This window comes from Protopterus annectens, chromosome 7.part1 (assembly GCF_019279795.1).
Source record: "Protopterus annectens isolate FY-2018-M chromosome 7.part1, PAN1.0, whole genome shotgun sequence".
NCBI classification, from domain to species: domain Eukaryota; kingdom Metazoa; phylum Chordata; order Ceratodontiformes; family Protopteridae; genus Protopterus; species Protopterus annectens.
This window is the reverse complement of record NC_056740.1, coordinates 453758981-453779268: the sequence shown is the minus strand read 5'-3', so window position 1 is coordinate 453779268 and position 20288 is coordinate 453758981. Positions and strand designations below refer to the sequence as shown.

Genomic DNA, 20288 nt, shown 5'->3' with positions numbered 1-20288 from the left:
GGTAGATAACCTCCATATTCACATTAACAACACATGCTGGGTTACAAGTAGGTAGACAACCCCCATATTCACATTAACAACACCTGCTGGGTTACAAGTAGGTAGATAACCTCCATATTCACATTAACACCTGCTGGGTTACAAGTAGGTAGATAACCTCCATATTCACATTAACAACACCTGCTGGGTTACAAGTAGGTAGATAACTTCCATATTCACATTAACAACACCTGCTGGGTTACAAGTAGGTAGATAACCTCCATAGTCACATTAACAACACCTGCTGGGTTACAAGTAGGTAGACAACCTCCATATTCACATTAACAACACCTGCTGAGTTACAAGTAGGTAGATAACCTCCATATTCACATTAACAACACCTGCTGGGTTACAAGTAGGTAGATAACCTCCATAGTCACATTAACAACACCTGCTGGGTTACAAGTAGGTAGATAACCTCCATCTTCACGTTAACAACACCTGCTGGGTTACAAGTAGGTACATAACCTCCATATTCACATTAACAACACCTGCTGGGTTGCAGTAGGTAGATAACCTCCATATTCACATTAACAACACCTGCTGGGTTACAAGTAGGTAGATAACCTCCATATTCACATTAACAACACCTGCTGGGTTACAAGTAGGTAGATAACCTCCATATTCACATTAACAACACCTGCTGGGTTACAAGTAGGTAGATAACCTCCATATTCACATTAACAACACCTGCTGGGTTACAAGTAGGTAGATAACCTCCATATTCACATTAACAACACCTGCTGGGTTACAAGTAGGTAGATAACCTCCATATTCACATTAACAGCACCTGCTGGGTTACAAGTATGTAGATAACCTCCATATTCACATTAACAACACCTGCTGGGTTACAAGTAGGTAGACAACCTCCATATTCACATTAACAACACCTGCTGGGTTACAAGTAGGTAGATAACCTCCATATTCACATTAACAACACCTGCTGGGTTACAAGTAGGTAGATAACCTCCATATTCACATTAACAACACCTGCTGGATTACAAGTAGGTAGATAACCTCCATCTTCACATTAACAACACCTGCTGGGTTACAAGTAGGTAGATAACCTCCATATTCATATTAACAACAACTGCTGGGTTACAAGTAGGTAGATAACCTCCATATTCACATTAACAACACCTGCTGGGTTACGAGTAGGTAGATAACCTCCATCTTCACATTAACAACACCTGCTGGGTTATGCATAGGTAGACAACCTCCATATTCACATTAACAACACATGCTGGGTTACAAGTAGGTAGACAACCCCCATATTCACATTAACAACACCTGCTGGGTTACAAGTAGGTAGATAACCTCCATATTCACATTAACACCTGCTGGGTTACAAGTAGGTAGATAACCTCCATATTCACATTAACAACACCTGCTGGGTTACAAGTAGGTAGATAACCTCCATAGTCACATTAACAACACCTGCTGGGTTACAAGTAGGTAGACAACCTCCATATTCACATTAACAACACCTGCTGAGTTACAAGTAGGTAGATAACCTCCATATTCACATTAACAACACCTGCTGGGTTACAAGTAGGTAGATAACCTCCATAGTCACATTAACAACACCTGCTGGGTTACAAGTAGGTAGATAACCTCCATCTTCACGTTAACAACACCTGCTGGGTTACAAGTAGGTACATAACCTCCATATTCACATTAACAACACCTGCTGGGTTACGAGTAGGTAGATAACCTCCATATTCACATTAACAACACATGCTGGGTTACAAGTAGGTAGACAACCCCCATATTCACATTAACAACACCTGCTGGGTTACAAGTAGGTAGATAACCTCCATATTCACATTAACACCTGCTGGGTTACAAGTAGGTAGATAACCTCCATATTCACATTAACAACACCTGCTGGGTTACAAGTAGGTAGATAACTTCCATATTCACATTAACAACACCTGCTGGGTTACAAGTAGGTAGATAACCTCCATAGTCACATTAACAACACCTGCTGGGTTACAAGTAGGTAGACAACCTCCATATTCACATTAACAACACCTGCTGAGTTACAAGTAGGTAGATAACCTCCATATTCACATTAACAACACCTGCTGGGTTACAAGTAGGTAGATAACCTCCATAGTCACATTAACAACACCTGCTGGGTTACAAGTAGGTAGATAACCTCCATCTTCACGTTAACAACACCTGCTGGGTTACAAGTAGGTACATAACCTCCATATTCACATTAACAACACCTGCTGGGTTACGGTAGGTAGATAACCTCCATATTCACATTAACAACACCTGCTGGGTTACAAGTAGGTAGATAACCTCCATATTCACATTAACAACACCTGCTGGGTTACAAGTAGGTAGATAACCTCCATATTCACATTAACAACACCTGCTGGGTTACAAGTAGGTAGATAACCTCCATATTCACATTAACAACACCTGCTGGGTTACAAGTAGGTAGATAACCTCCATATTCACATTAACAACACCTGCTGGGTTACAAGTAGGTAGATAACCTCCATATTCACATTAACAGCACCTGCTGGGTTACAAGTATGTAGATAACCTCCATATTCACATTAACAACACCTGCTGGGTTACAAGTAGGTAGACAACCTCCATATTCACATTAACAACACCTGCTGGGTTACAAGTAGGTAGATAACCTCCATATTCACATTAACAACACCTGCTGGGTTACAAGTAGGTAGATAACCTCCATATTCACATTAACAACACCTGCTGGATTACAAGTAGGTAGATAACCTCCATCTTCACATTAACAACACCTGCTGGGTTACAAGTAGGTAGATAACCTCCATATTCATATTAACAACAACTGCTGGGTTACAAGTAGGTAGATAACCTCCATATTCACATTAACAACACCTGCTGGGTTACGAGTAGGTAGATAACCTCCATCTTCACATTAACAACACCTGCTGGGTTATGCATAGGTAGACAACCTCCATATTCACATTAACAACACATGCTGGGTTACAAGTAGGTAGACAACCCCCATATTCACATTAACAACACCTGCTGGGTTACAAGTAGGTAGATAACCTCCATATTCACATTAACACCTGCTGGGTTACAAGTAGGTAGATAACCTCCATATTCACATTAACAACACCTGCTGGGTTACAAGTAGGTAGATAACCTCCATAGTCACATTAACAACACCTGCTGGGTTACAAGTAGGTAGACAACCTCCATATTCACATTAACAACACCTGCTGAGTTACAAGTAGGTAGATAACCTCCATATTCACATTAACAACACCTGCTGGGTTACAAGTAGGTAGATAACCTCCATAGTCACATTAACAACACCTGCTGGGTTACAAGTAGGTAGATAACCTCCATCTTCACGTTAACAACACCTGCTGGGTTACAAGTAGGTACATAACCTCCATATTCACATTAACAACACCTGCTGGGTTACAGTAGGTAGATAACCTCCATATTCACATTAACAACACATGCTGGGTTACAAGTAGGTAGACAACCCCATATTCACATTAACAACACCTGCTGGGTTACAAGTAGGTAGATAACCTCCATATTCACATTAACACCTGCTGGGTTACAAGTAGGTAGATAACCTCCATATTCACATTAACAACACCTGCTGGGTTACAAGTAGGTAGATAACTTCCATATTCACATTAACAACACCTGCTGGGTTACAAGTAGGTAGATAACCTCCATAGTCACATTAACAACACCTGCTGGGTTACAAGTAGGTAGACAACCTCCATATTCACATTAACAACACCTGCTGAGTTACAAGTAGGTAGATAACCTCCATATTCACATTAACAACACCTGCTGGGTTACAAGTAGGTAGATAACCTCCATAGTCACATTAACAACACCTGCTGGGTTACAAGTAGGTAGATAACCTCCATCTTCACGTTAACAACACCTGCTGGGTTACAAGTAGGTACATAACCTCCATATTCACATTAACAACACCTGCTGGGTTACGAGTAGGTAGATAACCTCCATATTCACATTAACAACACCTGCTGGGTTACAAGTAGGTAGATAACCTCCATATTCACATTAACAACACCTGCTGGGTTACAAGTAGGTAGATAACCTCCATATTCACATTAACAACACCTGCTGGGTTACAAGTAGGTAGATAACCTCCATATTCACATTAACAACAACTGCTGGGTTACAAGTAGGTAGATAACCTCCATATTCACATTAATAGCACCTGCTGGGTTACAAGTAGGTAGATAACCTCCATATTCACATTAACAACACCTGCTGGGTTACAAGTAGGTAGATAACCTCCATATTCACATTAACAACACCTGCTGGGTTACAAGTAGGTAGATAACCTCCATAATCACATTAACAACACCTGCTGGGTTACAAGTAGGTAGATAACCTCCATATTCACATTAACAACACCTGATGGGTTACAAGTAGGTAGATAACCTCCACTGTCACATTAGCACCACCTGTTTGTGTGACAGGAAGATAACTCAACACATCCCCTGTTTTTTGGGATAGACTCACTTCACTGTAGAAACACAGCAATACTGAGGCACGTTTAAATGTTGGCTCAACAAGTGGATGGATAATCACAAACTCAACCCTGGGTAAGTGGTATTAACCTACATGATCATGGTCCCTAATGTGTCTTACCTTTAAAGGGGTATTTATGGCTAATCTTTTAGAAGTTCATTTAAGCCACAAGTTTAGTACCTACCTATGGACCTTTAAAGGCAGGGCTCAGATGTTTACCTCTACAACTGGTAATGTACCCAGGAGCAATGTTAAATAGTAAACCAGCAACCATTTGGGTTGGGGGGACATTCCTAAAAGCATTATAAATTCTAGGAGACATGCCCATGGAAAAGTAAAGCAAGTAATGCTGGAGGGATAGGTTCCTGACCCAGAGACTCCCCAGACTCTGGAATAGATTGCCCATACATGTCAAGCAAAGTGCCTCTTTGGCCCTCTTCAAAAGGAACCTTGATGATTTGATGGGAGAAAGGAAATTCACCCCGGGGATCACGTCAGTCGCCCTGCTAGACAGGGGTCCAGAGAAGTAAACAGTGTGGGAAGAAATAGCCATGGAATTGTTATGGCTAGGCTTATATAGGCCCTAGGGCTGATAGCCTAGTACCAACCTATGAACCTATGAGCCTAAGATACCCTTCCTGTAATATCTGGTATCTGATTGGCTGTAAATGTGTCTAAGTGATAAGGTAGCAACCACTTTTCCACTTGAATGAAAAAAAACTGTGTTTTTAAATCGTATTGGGATTTAATTTTTGTGAAGATATGCCCTATGTACTGTGAAACTGTGTACTGTCTCAAAGCAAAGCAAGCTGTTTCTGATACACTTTCTAAAACTCTAATCTCAGCATAACAGAACTAGTTCATAAAGCATTTGAGTAAAGTCACTGTGATAGCATTCCTAATGTAAAAAAGAAATCTTACCTATTCATTTCTTGTTGCAAATCCTTGTTAGCAAAGTCTGGGTGATAAGCAAGCCCTTCACTTCTGATAATTCAAATGAAATCCCTATTCAAAAAGTAAAAGCTGTTTATTCTGCAACTCTGCTCGTAACGTTATCAGAGATTAATTTTTTACTATTAGGCAAAGCATTTTGGAACAAAAGGTCATTTTTCACAGCGATTCTCCATTAATCATTAATAAACTGTAACTACAAAGGTAAATATCAAGTTTTTAGAATATAAATATCCTCAACTACTAAGCTGTACCAATAATAACATATATGCATCTGTGTATGTTGGCTAATCACTTTAAAAGCTATAATTATTTTTGCTGACCAGGTTTGTACTGCTACGTCCTACAATTATTCCCAAATATTAAATTGTAAAAAATAGCAATTGAGATTTTAATTAAGACAAGGTTTTATCAACTGCGGCAAACTATTTCCCCCATGCAGCAGTACAAAACTGAAATGGACTGCAAATGGTATGCATGTGTAACTGTAAAAAAGGTGAAACCACCATAGAAGGCTCTACTTTGTATGACCCTACTAAAATGAAACTACTTTGATATAACTCTCAACCTGATGATCTGTCAGCATTTTTAAATAAGAGTTAAATATTTCTAAATAAATCTGAAGCTACGTTAACTAACGGACAGCAGATGCTTATATACAATTTCATGCCAGAGCTGTAAACAAAGGCAGTGTGGACAGTGACTAAATCCCATGTCACCAAAAATGTTTCTACACTGAAAAACTGTGCTCTGAAACACAGATGTTTCAGAAACCTTTGTCAGAAATATAGTGGTCCTCTGTGCTAGGACAGAATTTGTTCATTACTAGTCTTTTGTTAATTGGGTTAGTCCCACTCAGCCAGCGGTCTCAGAGATAACATCATCCCTGGATGGGCTTGAACCATAAACCTTTTGGTTAATAGCCCAACATGCTAACCAACTTTGCCACAGAGAAGTGCCAGTACAATTAGACAGCTTTAGAATCGTGTCTCACATAAGTCTAAGACTACTTACTCAAACTGCACTGAAAATAAATTTTTGACATAAGACTTGTATACCTTTGCAGTCCTTTAATTAATAATCTTTGCCTCAATGAACCTGCAGATAGAAATAATTAGAAGTTATGTATTTACCATAACGTTCCATCTGAGTAGGTGGATTCATTTGTCTGCAACCTGTGGGTATGGATCCGATATCGGATCCGAACCGGCATGGTTTATCCAGCTATGGATCCGAGCTCCTAGCTCCTCCCCTCACCCATAATGCCCTGCTCTCCCTACATGACCTCAGATCGAGTTTGCCCTGCACCAACTACCCTAACTAGAGGGTAACACACCCAATGCAGGAACTAACAAGGCCAGGGGGATAGGAGGGCGGGATGGTTGCAGACAAATGAATCCACCTACTCAGATGGAACATTATGGTAAGTACATAACTTCTAAATCTGAAGTAGGAGATTCATTTAACAGCAACCTGTGGGACAGAGTCCCCAGCTACCTGAGTCTTGGGTGGCCATCATGGAAGGATATTCTGGATCACCGTGGATTCAAAGGACGCTCTACCTCTAGACGTGATGTCCAGCTTGTAATGAGAAATAAAGGTATGAGATGAAGCCCAAGTGGCTGCTGAACAAATATCATCCAGAGGAACCCTAGACTTAAAGGCCGCTGAAGTGGAGACAGACCGGGTCGAATGAGCATGGACTCCCTCCGGTGCGGGCCTCCCAGAAGCTTGGTACGCTAACAGAATACACTGAGAAATCCAGCGTGACAAAGAAACTTTGGAAATTGGTTTACCCAGATTGAATTTGGCAAAGGAAATGAACAATTGGTCGGATTGCCTATGACCAGCTGTTCTGTGAAGATAAAAACGAAGCTGTCTGTGAACATCCAAGGAATGCAGCTTGTATTCACCTTTGTTCTGATACTTAGGAAAGAAAACAGGGAGGTTGATGGACTGATTAATGTTAGCTTCCGAAGCTACCTTAGCAAGAAAGGAGGGATTGGTCCTGAGGCACATGCGGTCCGGATGGAAGACCAAATAAGGCGGTTTCATGGACAGGGCCTGAAGTTCAGAAACTCTCTTAGCTGAAGTAATGGCTACTAAAAAGGTAGTCTTAAGAGACAAGAATTTTAGATCTACTGTGGCCACAGGCTCGAAGGGGGGAGAGGTCAAGGCCTGAAGAACCAAAGAAAGATCCCAGGGGGGAACCGTCTCTTTGACAGGGGGTCTGAGCAAAAAGGTGCCTTTTAGGAAGATTTTACATAACTTGGCAGACATAAGAGGCCCAGAGTCATGACCAACATGGTAATAAGAAATGGCCGCTAGCTGAACTTTGACTGTGGAACTACTGGCGCCATCATTAAAGAGAGTAGTAAGGAAGTCTAAAACCAAAGGAAGGGGAACCGTGAAGGGATCTAGACCTTGTCGCTCCGCCCAAATGGAGAAACGCTTCCATTTACTGTGGTAAATTTTTCTGGTAGAGGGTTTGTGAGCCGCTACCAGAATGGCATTAACTGGGGACGAGATACCGGGAGTCCTGATTAGGAGTGGAACTGGAGCAGCCAAGCAGTCAGCTTCAGGTTGTCCAGGTTCGGAGTTGGTAGGTTCGATGGGTGTGATATCAGATCCGGAATGGGATCTAGAATCCAAGGTGGATTCACTGAATGAGACCTTAGGTAAGGGAACCAGATCTGTCGAGGCCAGAATGGGGCAATGAGGATCATTCTGCACCCCAACCGAGAGGCTTTCTGAAGCACCTGGAGCATCAGAGGCAGAGGGGGGTATGCGTAAAGAAGACCGGGAGGCCAAGCATGCACCAGAGCGTCTCTCGGGGAATCCCCTGGAGGGGGGATTAGAGCGAAAAAACTGTCGCACTTGGCGTTTAAGGGAGAAGCAAAGAGATCGCAACAGGGAGTCCCCCACTGTGCGAAGATCCATTCCGCTACTTGAGCATTGAGAGACCACTCGTACGGGGAGAGAATAGTGCGACTGAGCTTGTCCGCAAGGATGTTGGACCGACCTGGAATATGAGTTGCGATGAGAAAGTGGTTGGTGGAGATCGCCCATTCCCACACTCTCATGGCTTCTCGACATAAGGGATAAGACCTGGTTCCCCCCTGTTTGTTGATGTACCAGACCACCGACATGTTGTCTGACTGAATCGCAATTGTTCCCAGGGGAAGGAAGGCTTGAAGTGCTTGCAACGCCAAGAGCACCGCCCTCATTTCCAGGACATTGATATGCAGGGAGGTCTCTGAGTCATCCCACGTGCCTTGGACCGTCCGGCCCGCAAAATGCCCCCCCCCACCCGAGGCGGGAAGCGTCCGTGGTCACTGTGGTGAGAGGGGGAGATGCACAAAAAGGGCGGCCTCTGTAGAGATACGGGGAATGGAGCCACCACAAGAGAGACTGCTTGCAAGCCCTGCTGATTGCAATGGGGTGATGCAGGGGGAGAGAGAGAAATGACCATTGCACCTGAAGTGTCCACTGAAGCACCCACATGTTCAAGCAGGTGAGCGGAAGAAGAGAAATCGCTGCCGCCATAGACCCTAGTGCCCTCAGGACCAATTCCGCAGGAGCCGAGCTGGAGTGGAGGATGGCCCGCACCTGGAGTCGCAGATTCCGAACTCTGTCGGTTGTGAGGAAGGCCCTTAAATTCCTCGTGTCTAACCTGGTTCCTATAAATTCTATTAACTGAGTAGGGACCAGGTTGGACTTTTCTACATTTACAGTGATGCCTAGCCGGGGAGCTAGATGAAGAAAAGAGTCTCTTGCCAAGGATAGTAGATGCCTTGTTGGGGCGGTGAGAAGCCAGTCGTCCAGATACGGAAAGACCTGCACCCCCTGAAGCCTCAGGTGGGCCGCAACCACTGCTAATACTTTGGTGAACACCCTGGGGGCTGTGGTGAGACCAAAGGGAAGGACCCTGAACTGGTAGTGACTGGCTCCCAGCCGGAAGCGAAGAAACCTCCTGGATCGTCTGTCCATTAGTATGTGGTAGTACGCATCCTTGAGGTCTATAGAGCACATCCAGTGATTCTCCCCTAGAAGGGGGAGGATGGATTGTAGAGTGACCATCTGGAACTTCTCCTTGGGAACTGCCAGGTTTAATAGGGACAGGTCCAGAATGGGTCTTAGGTCCCCCGTCTTTTTTGGCACTAAAAAGAACCTGGAGTAGAACCCTGATCCGATCTGGTCTGGGGGGACAGGCTGGATGGCTCTTTTTCTCAGCAGATGGCCAATTTCTGCTGAAGCGGCCTCCCTCTGATCGGGTGGAACATCGGGGAGGGTTTTTAATTTCGGGACGTGAAGAAATGGGATTTTGTAACCTCTGGATATAATCTGGAGAACCCAGCGGTCCGATGTAATGGACTCCCATGTCGCTAGGTGCTCCGAAAAACACCCCCCGACTGCCTCCAGAGTGGAACAGTCGGGCAACCCCTCAGGGTTGCTGCATGGGCCGTTCAGAGAAAGGTTCTCTGGACCCAAAATTCCTGGGAGCCCCTCTGCCCCTAGGGCGGCGTCCTCCCTGTCCTCCTCTGCCGCGGAAGGACTGGTTGTCCGGAGCGGGTTGGGATTGCTGCAACTTCCGGAACCACATCTTCTTCTGGCCCTTTTGGTTCCTAGAGTAGGACCTCTGGGGCACAGAGAAGCGGACTCCGATGGCAGACAGCGTCTTCCCGTCCTTCTCACTCTGAACCAAGGTGTCGCGAACCGTCTTGCCAACAAGGGCAGAACCGTCAAAGGGGGCATTCGTGAATGATGCCTTGAAGGGCTCCGGGAAATCGCAATGGTGGAGCCAGGCCTGGCGTCTTGTGACTAGGCTCACTCCTGCAGCTCTAGCGGCTCCCTCGGTAGCATGGGAAAGTAACCGCATAGAGGTATTGGTCACGGAATGAAGAGTGGCCATACGGGTGGAGTGCAAAAGTTTGTCCTCCTCCGACATGGACTCTGGGGGGGGATGCAGCGTATTCCTTAATAAGATCGCGCTGCATCCGAATGACATGTGCCAAATAGTTGTGCGCCCTCACTGAAAAGGTCACTGAACTAAACATTCGCTTCCCCAAGCGGTCCATCATCCGAGACTCCTTGCTCGGGGGATGGACTGAGGGACTCTCCTGAGCGAGTTCCCTCTTGGTGGCTGCTGCCGACAACATGGCATCTACCGGGGGTCCCTTGCTCCAGTAGGCATGGTCAGCAGGGGGGCTAAGAATCCTGTCTGGCCTCTTGGGGATTGGCTCCACGGTGTCCGGTTCCTTCCACGCCCTGGTGGTAATAAGGTCCACCAGGGGGTCGGCAGGAGGGGACACCCAAGAGGTAGACGGGCCCGCTTCAAATGCCTCCAAGAACACGGACTTGTCCGAGGAAGACTTTGGGGCAGACCACTCACCTCTTATACGTAACATTTCCATGATGTCTCCAAAGGAGACATCCTCAGGGGGTGATCTTGGGGAGCCTTCCCCTTCCTCCAAGTCCGTGTCTTCAGTCAAAGACTCGGGGGGAGTCTATGTGCCGCCTCTTACACGTGTGCTTGCGAGGTGCTTCCTCGGGGGGGGCTGTCCGAGGAGCCCTCACCAGCAGTGTCCAGTTCCAAAGGAACTGCTTGGGGCAGTGAAACGGGCTGTCCCAGTGGCCGGGTGATGGAAGCCTGACCCAGAGCAGATGGAGTGCGGGACGGAGCCGAAGCAAGGGCCAGGGGTCCGGATGGCCTCAACAGAGCCCTCTCCACTACATCAAAAGCCGAGGGGGAGCCAGCCTAGACCAAAGGATCCGAAAGTCGGCTCCCCCTCGGATCCAAGGAGTGGATCGGAGCCGGCGCCGAGCCCCTCGGATCTGAGGGAGCAGTGCGCTCCAACACGGACGGCGCCGAAGGCACACTGAGTCCCTCGGATCCGAAGCTCAGGCCAAAGCTCAGAGAGGTCGGATCCGACAAACTCGAGGGCAGGGTCGGATCCGAAGTACCCAGTACTGTCGGCACCGACCCACCCCCGGCTCCGAAGCTGCCCGGCTCCGAGCGCTCCGAGCCCAGGTAGCGGGTTGGAGAAGGAGCTATGGGCTTGAAAAATGGGGTTGAGCTCCCCCCCAGGGGGGGGGGGCAAGAGCACTCCCATCTGCATCTGGGCCTGGATGAACCTTCGCATCATCCGGTCCAGATCAGCGTCGGAGAGGCTGTAGGTAGACCTCGATGAGGCTACCGAGGTAGGCCTTGAGTGCCGCCTCGATAGCCTCGAAGGAGGTCGGGTCTCCTCCTCCTCAGACCCCAGTGAAAAACAAGGGGACCGGAGCCGAGGAGGAGGAGAGCCAGCAGCCAGAGGGGCTGGAGGAGAAGCCCGCTTAGCCGGCGGGGCCGAGACAGAGGTCTCGGCCCGCCGCTTGTGGTGCTTCTCTCTCTGGTCCTTCTTCCTGGCTTCCCTCTCCTCCGAACCCGTAGAGGGAGTTTGAATCCCGGGAGGAGGAGGGGGAGCAGGCAAGGCAGTAACCGCTGAAGCAGTCACTACCAACGGGGCGGGGGCCGAAGCCGAGTCCGGGGGTAAGAGACCCGCCAAGACCAGCTTCGACCTCCGCTCCTTCAATGCCCTGGGGTTGAACCCTGCACAGATTGAACACCCAGAAGTGAGGTGTTCAACCCCAAACATCGAGCACGAGTGTGGCCATCAGCAGGGGATAGCTTATGGCCACACTCGGAGCATTTTGAGAAGATTGCCTTTGGGGCCTCAGACATACTAAACTTTTTTTTTTTTTTTTTGAAGAAAAAAAAACTAACACACACACCGAAGGCCCCAAAGAAAACACACACTCACACTAGCTACGCGCCAGAGAGGGGAGGGTACACAAAATTAAGTTAACTTAACCTAAAAATAATATATATAGAAAGGGAACCTAACACTTTCACACAGTTAAGGTATTTTAAACCAGAAAAATCCCTTATAAAATACTGAAAAACCACTTAGCTTATGGAGCTCGAAATCTAGGCTGTCACCATGAACGCGGCAAACTAGATCTGAGGTCATGTAGGGAGAGCAGGGCATTATGGGTGAGGGGAGGAGCTAGGAGCTCGGATCCATAGCTGGATAAACCATGCCAGTTCGGATCCGATATCGGATCCATACCCACAGGTTGCTGACAAATGAATCTCCTACTTCAGATCAATAATTACTCCTTATATTTCCATACTTTGATCTCAAAATAGGTCTACTTCTTTAATTAAGAAGGTACAGAAAATATGCTTAAAGGAAATATAGATGGCAAATCCCCAAACAGTCATTTGTTTAAGTAAAAGAAAAAAAAACTAACAGTAATAGGTATTTCTTGTAGCAGTTATGTTTACTGCCTTATACGGGCTGTTCTCAATGTCGTCTTGTCCTAACAGCAGTACGCTTCTTAAAAAAACAGTAACAGTACTACAGGAATCAAACTTCTGCACACTATATGAAAGTGTCGGAGAGGGGGGACTGATGAATGAATATGCAAAGGAGTAAAAGGTAAGACGTGAGACGAGCAGTTCACATTCAGGTCGAGATGCAGCACAACCGACCCAACTTTTGCAGGCAGACAGATGCAGCAGAAGTTAGGAGATAAGAAGAGTCCAGCTGGGCATTCCTAGACTTGGAGAAAGTATATAACAAGGTCCAAAGAAAGCTGTTTTGGGCAGTCCTGTGATGGTATGAAGTCTTGGAAACATTGGTAGAATTACTGCAGGCTACATACAATGACTCAGTGATGCAAGAACAAATGTTTGGATTCACAGAGTAGTTTGCTGGTGGGTGTGGGTGTGTATCAGGGCTCACCTCTGAGCCCACCATTTTCCATATTGGTGGCAGACTACATTAGCAAATAGGTCAGAAAGGACAGTTCAGCAAAGCTGTTGTATACAAACAATATCGCAATACAAGCAAACTCTGAAAAGGAACTTCAGCAAATTAATACATAAAAGACAGTAGCCATGGCAGTTTAATGGGGGAAATCAGAAGCTGAAAACTGAGACAGAAGGGAAAATAGCAGAAAACATTAACAGCTTCATGTATGTGTGAGATGTGGTTGAGGAGAAGGGACAGCTCATTGAGGTCAAAATTTATTTTATTTATTTTTATTTATTTTACATTTGTTGACCGGGCTAGTCTAACTGGATACATGTCCATTTTCAGTAGAGGCCCGGGGAGAAAAGCTCCAACACAAATTCAATATAGAATGTTGCTACAGTCCAAGCATAACACAGCTGTTGTTAATAAAAATACAATACTTATAGTAAACATAACGCAAAAAGTAAAGGTCATGTACATAAAAAGATGTTACTATATTTATTTTATTTTTATTTATTTAACATTTGTTGACTGGGAAAGTCCGACTAGGTTCCACAGATCCTGTTTTCAGCGGAGGCCCGGGGAGAAATGCTCCAGAAGTATGTCTTTACAATGTGGGAGGAAACCGGAGTACCCTGAGGAAACCCATGTGAACGCAGGGAGAACATGCAAACTCCACACAGAGGGCACCCCAGCCGAGAATCGAACCGGAGAACCTCACCCATATATATATATATATATATATATATATATATATATATACATAGATTTAAATTGCAATATCATGATAGCTTTGGTTCTTTAAGGATAAGTCAGGAGTTAGTACAGAAAAGTAAAAGGTGAAGAGTATCCATTAGCGTAAAGAAAAAGAGTTAGTCAGGGTTAGTACAGGAGCAAAACTAGAATCAGAGGTGCTGCAGTCACCTGGAACAAAGTTAAGAGGTAACGTGTGACAAAAGAATGCCATAAAAGCTTAAGAGTAAGGTTTACAAAACAGTAGGGAACTCAGTGCCTTTGTGTGGCACAGACACCTAGAAGGCTCAGCAGCTGAGAAAGCTTGAGGTAATGGACATGAAGTGCTTGAGATAAGGAATAGGATTCACACTTTAGGACAGACAAAGAAATAAGGACATCAGAGCTAAAGCCAAAGTAGCCCCAACTTAAGACAAGACAAGGTCATGTAGAACAGATTCAAGCAGTTTGGTCATGCATGCAAGAAAGAAAATGATTTGTTAAAGCAGATTTGAGAAACAGGAAGAAGGCAAGAGGAGATGTGGACACCCAGCCAAGACATGGATAAAGTGTGTGACTATCAAGGAAGACAGAAGATGGGCTTTTAATTAAGAGATGCAAAAAAGGGGGGTAGTGATGAGTACGACTGACTGTTACACTTGATGTTCACAGACAAATGACACACCTACAGTGGACACCTTCCATGCACAAGATACAGTGTGCCTTCAGCCTATAGTTGCACAGGTGTTATGCAGTTCTTCACTCCATAAATCCCTAACATATTCCTGTTATGCAGTTCTAACATTTATATTTCTTTTTCTACATATAAATGCCCTAAGACTACAGAAGGCTACTTAACCCATAAAGTACTTCTGACAACTGGCAATGCTATTTAATGGTTTACTCAGGCTTTTATACTCAATGCTTATCTGAATGAAGAACCTCGGAGATGCAGAAATATGTCTGGATTTTATTTTATTATTCATACATTTATTACAACCTGTCTATCCTAGCTGTCTATCCTAGATGTTGCTGTCATATCTGCAATGGGTTACACAGCAGACAGTTACATGTATTGACAGGGCTATCTTACTGGAAGAGCCGGGCAGAGGAGGGTAGGAGTGAGCAGCAAATGCTGGCTGACATACTCTGGAGGGAGGGAGCAGTGGTCCAGTGGCTGTTTTCATTGCTCCATTGGCTGTTTACATTCTTGTTGGCTAACCTCTTCAATTGTCTTAGGACAGGAAACTCCAAAGAGGCCTCAGTAGGTGAAACCCGCAGTAGTAAAACATTACTCTGGTGATGGATATGCCTGTTTAAACACATAACACTGTTTGTCTCTTTCTAACTTTTTTTCTTTTTTTGCCACCACTGATTTGCAGTGAGTCCACCACTTTACAAACACTTCATTACCAGAGCCGTGGTGGGAGTCAAATAAAAGGTCTTTTGTGAAGGAAGTATGTAAGGACATAGTACCCTGACCCAATTTCTCCACTTTTCTATCGCTGCCCTTCATTAGTAGGCCCATGAGCTCCAAACTAAAGCGATCAAACAACTCTAGCAGTTTTTTCTGTAAAATGGAGTCCTCCACTATGCCGTTTGGGTATTTCCATATCCTTAGAGCTTTTGGTACACATTGGAATTTTATACATTCATGCAGAAAACAACTGTCCATTTGCAAAGGATCTTTATTTAGTTAAAAGATTTTCAAACTGTTTAATCTATGCAGCCAAAGACCCTTGGTCAGCACAGTGCCAAGATCCAAAATGCAATTTAAAATTAACCCATTCTTCAATAAAAGGAACAGAGCCCGCCAAAGGTTTATTTAAATCACTTGCATTAACATCAGAAGTTATAGGAAAATCAGCATTACCCGAAATGCCATTAGTCACTCTGTAGGCTCCATTTAATGGATTGCTGGAGTTCACTATAGCATTGTCAAACGGATGATGTGAAATTCGATTTTGGACTGCCAAAATCTTAGTACACTGTTGCAACAATCATGCTAAGTATTTCATAAAAGAAGATAAATCAACACTGTTTCCCAAAGACAGTTGTGGACCACTGGAAAACAGCTCCCGAGAGGTCACACTACTGCACCATAACAAAACGAAAAAAAAAAAAACAAACAAAACAAAACAAAAAAAAAATTAAGAACCAAAACAAATCCTAGCACCAGATAAACTGTGTAAACTACACTAATAACCAAAAATAAAATGCTGTACAGTAAAACGAACAGCAACCAAAAGGGAACTGATAACTATTTTATTTAGGGCTTTTGTCCCAAACAAGGTGAATCTTACCTGCACTGAATGAACATATTACAATCAGTAGTGCACTAAAAATATGTACCGCAAGGTAGTAATTATTTATTCATTGTTTTTATCAAGTTCTAGACAAGGCATTTTTATACATATAAAAGGTTTATTTTCCACTGTTTTTTTCTTTTTCCACTGTTGTAATATGTTTATTTTTTACTGTAGTAATGTGTTTAAAAAAGCTGACTTTATTTGATCAAGCGATTTTTTTTTTTTTTTTTTTTAAGTATTTTAGGTTGGCCTCTGTTTTGTTATTTCATTCTGATGAAGTTCTCACTTTGTTTGGGACGAAAGCACTCAAAATACTAATCACTTTGCTTTTAGCTGTAGTTTCATTTACTTTACAGCATTTTATTTTTGAGTATTTGAAGGGAGACATATGTGTCCCAAGCAGGTATGAGCCTAGAACTGAGAATCATTCTAGCTTCTCCATGGATCATGCAACAGTACAAGCAAAATTAACCGACTTCAATAACAGGATATATTTTTGATGTAAGATGGTCCAATATCTGTCAGCTTGGGAGAATATGATCGACATACCACGTTACTTTACCAGGGATGTCCTGCATCTACCCCTGTAGGATTTCAATTATTGGCAAAGTCATTGTCTACCCCCAGTGGCAACCTGGTACACCTACCAACATAACAAAGGAAAATAAGGAAAATAAAGTGTTAGGGGCCTAAACATGAAATTCCGCTCACTATAGGCCTTCCTCACCTGGGAAGATCGACATATGTGTAGTGACAGTGACGTGGTTTAAAATGGCAGAAGGCACTCTGGCTCTGCAGGGCTATAACACCTTTCACACATTTATATCAGCAACTGCGCAGGAGAGGGAAACGGCAGAGATGTCTCAATCTATATACAAAAGAGACTTGCATCAAGGCTGGTAAAGCAGCATAATATACTAAAGATTCTCTATGTCCAAATAACCAGCAGAAAGATCCCATAACATGTATTAGCTAGATACAGAACTCCATCTATAACCCAAGAACTCCACAATGCCTATCCACAAGAAAAAGAAGTTATATACTTCTCATAATGTTCCGTCTGTGTTGTCTGTCTTCATTCTTCCTCAACAAGTGGGTTCGAAGCAGATCCGTCGGATCTAACTCAGCCATTGTTAAAGCTAACAGCCACCAAATCTCTCCAGCTTCTCCCTTACCCACAATGCACCTACCAAATTACCTCAGATCTTGTTTGCTGGCCTGCTACATTAGAGGAGGAAGATTAGTAAAGTTGTGGAAAAGCCATATCCAGAAGTCACATATATAAAAATAAGTATATAGATACCTTGTAAATACTCGTTCCTCCAGAAGCCATAGGATGGGGGTTGGTGGGAAGGGAGTTGAGGAAGAATGAAGATTGGCAACACAGATGGAACATTATGGTAAGTATATAACTTCTTTATCTGATGCTGTCAATCTTCATTCTATCCTCAACAAGTGGGACAGCATCCCTAGCTAGCTACCTGTGTCCAGGGTGGACTCAAGGAAGGATATTCCTGAGCAGCATACAACCAAATGATGCCCTACCTCTGGAGACCAGATCCAACTTGTAAAGAGTGACAAAGGTATGGGGAGTAGCCCAAGTTGCTGCCGCACATATATTATCCATGGACATTCTTGACTGAAAAACTGCAGAGGTAGCCATGGATCTAGTGGAGTGCACTTTCAAGGAATGTATCAGAGAAATTCCCAATTTATTATAGACAAAGGAAATGCAATTTGTCAACCAATTTGATAAGGTGACTTTGGAAATGCATCTTCCCAAGGTTAGTTCAGAGAAAGAAAACAGTTGGTCAGCTTTCCTGATTTTTTTCTGTTCTACGCAAATAAAATCACAATTGTCTATGAACATCCAGTAAACGTAAGATATATTCTCCTTTGTTGGTAAACTTGGGAAAAACACTGTTAGATTGATAGCTCTAGTGATACTGGATTCTGACACTACCTTTGGCAGAAAGGACAGATTAGTACATAAGGTCACTCTATCTTTGTGGAAAACCAGGTACGGAGGTTTAGAAGATAATGCTTGGATCTCAGAAATTCGTCTTTCAGAAGTAATGGTAACCAGGAAAAGTGTCTTCCTTGTAAGATATTTAAGGTCACATGTAGCTGCTGGTTCAAAAGGAGGGGGTATGAGAGACTGTAGCACCAAATTTAAATCCCATGGAGGAGTAGGGTCTTTAAAGGGAGGCCTTAGAAGAAGGGTCCCTTTTAAGAAGGCCTTGCTCAATTTGTGAGAAGCTATAGATGCGCCATTAAAACCTGCATGGTAATTTGCAGTTGCTGCTGGTGGTACTTTAACAGTTAAAAACTAGCACCATTTTGAAATAAGTGTGCAAGGAAATCTAAAATGTGACTGATAGCTGAAAAGGGGTCAAGCTTGTGTTGCTGATCCCAAAGGGCAAATCTTTTCCATTTACTGGAATATGCTTTTCTTGTCGAGGGTTTATGGGAAGATAAAATTATATGTCGTACAAGTGATGACAACAGGGATTGTCTGGCTACTAAGGAAACTGGAGAAGCCAAGCAGTCAGCTTGAGTTTTGATATATCCAGGTGCGACATACCCATTGAGAGAGACAAGAGATCCAGAGTCGGATCTAGATTCCACGGTGGTTGAACCAAGTGAGGCCAGAGGAAGGGAAACCAAATTTGTCCAGGCCAAAAGGGGGCAATGAGGATTACTGGGCTCTTTGACCTGGCAGCTTTCTGCAGAAATTTTGGAATCAGTGGAGTTGGTGGGAAGGCATAAAGAAAACCAAGAGGCTAATCATGAAGTACAGTATCCCTTGGTGACTGCCCCTGTGGGGGAATCAGGGCAAAGTAGTTGCTGCACTTGTTGTTTAGGGGAGAGACAAAAAGATCGCAGCATGGCTGGCCCCATTGACAGAAAATCTTGTCTGCCACTTTCTGGTTGAGGGACCACTAGTGTGTAAGAAGAATGCACCTGCTCAGTTTGTCCGCAATCACGTTGGATTTCCTTGAAATGCACATCGTTAAAAGAAAGCGGTCAGAAGAGATCGCTCACTGCCAGACCCTGACAGCTTTAATACAATGGGTAAGATTTGGTTCCCCCTTGTTTGTTGATGTACCAGACAACTGCAGTGTTGTCCACTTGAATCACAATAGTCCCAGAGGGAAGAACATCTTGAAGTGCTTGCAATGCCAAGAGCACTGCTCTCATCTCTAGAACATTTATGTGCAAATTGGCTTCTTCGGGGGACCAAGTGCCCTGGACAGTTTTCCCCAAATAACGCCCCCCCCCAACTCTATCTGGGAAGCATCTGTGGTCACTACAGCCTTGGGCTATTGGGGAATGAAAGAATAGCCATGAAATAACTGGTTAGATTGTATCCACCGATACAGATCTCTTTTTCAAGTCTTGGTTATTCTTATCCGGTACAACATTGACTGATGAAGGACTGACTATTGAGTAGCCAGCATCCATTGAAGGATCCGCAAGTAAAACCTGGCTAATGGAACTAAGGTTACAGCCGCAACAAAGAGGCCTAGAGTGTGGAGAACTGTATGGGCTGAAATTGTGGTGGTGTTTACAACCTTCTTGACCTATGATCTTATTGTCTGACCTCAGTGTGGTGGAAGGGATGCAATGACAGACTTTGTATTGAGAAGCACTGAAATAAATTCCAATGTCTGAGTTGGCTGAAGCTGTGATTTGCTGTAGTTTATAGTTATTCCTAGAGGTGTGGAGAACCTGATCTCTTGCATGTATGAGTTGATGCCTGGTCGGAGCAGGTTGTCCAGGTAGGGAAATACCTGGAAACCCTGCAGTTTGAGGTAAGCTGCTACTACTGCCATGCATTTGGTGAACAACCTGGGGGCTGTGGTGAGTCCAAAGGGCAGTACTCTGAATTGGTAGTGACTTGCTCCCATCC

General features: G+C 44.1%; 1 protein-coding gene across 4 annotated transcripts in view; it reads right to left on the bottom strand.

Moving 5' to 3' along the window:
• Positions 1-20288, bottom strand: part of GLYCTK (glycerate kinase) — a 568453-nt gene that overhangs the window by 416014 nt on the left and 132151 nt on the right. For 3 of the 4 annotated variants that reach the window (XM_044078916.1, XM_044078919.1, XM_044078917.1), the window contains exon 2: positions 5503-5586. The exons of the other annotated variant lie outside the window; for it this stretch is intronic. The gene's annotated coding sequence lies outside the window, so the exon portion shown is untranslated. The remainder of the gene's footprint in view (positions 1-5502; positions 5587-20288) is intronic. 4 annotated transcript variants of the gene reach the window in all.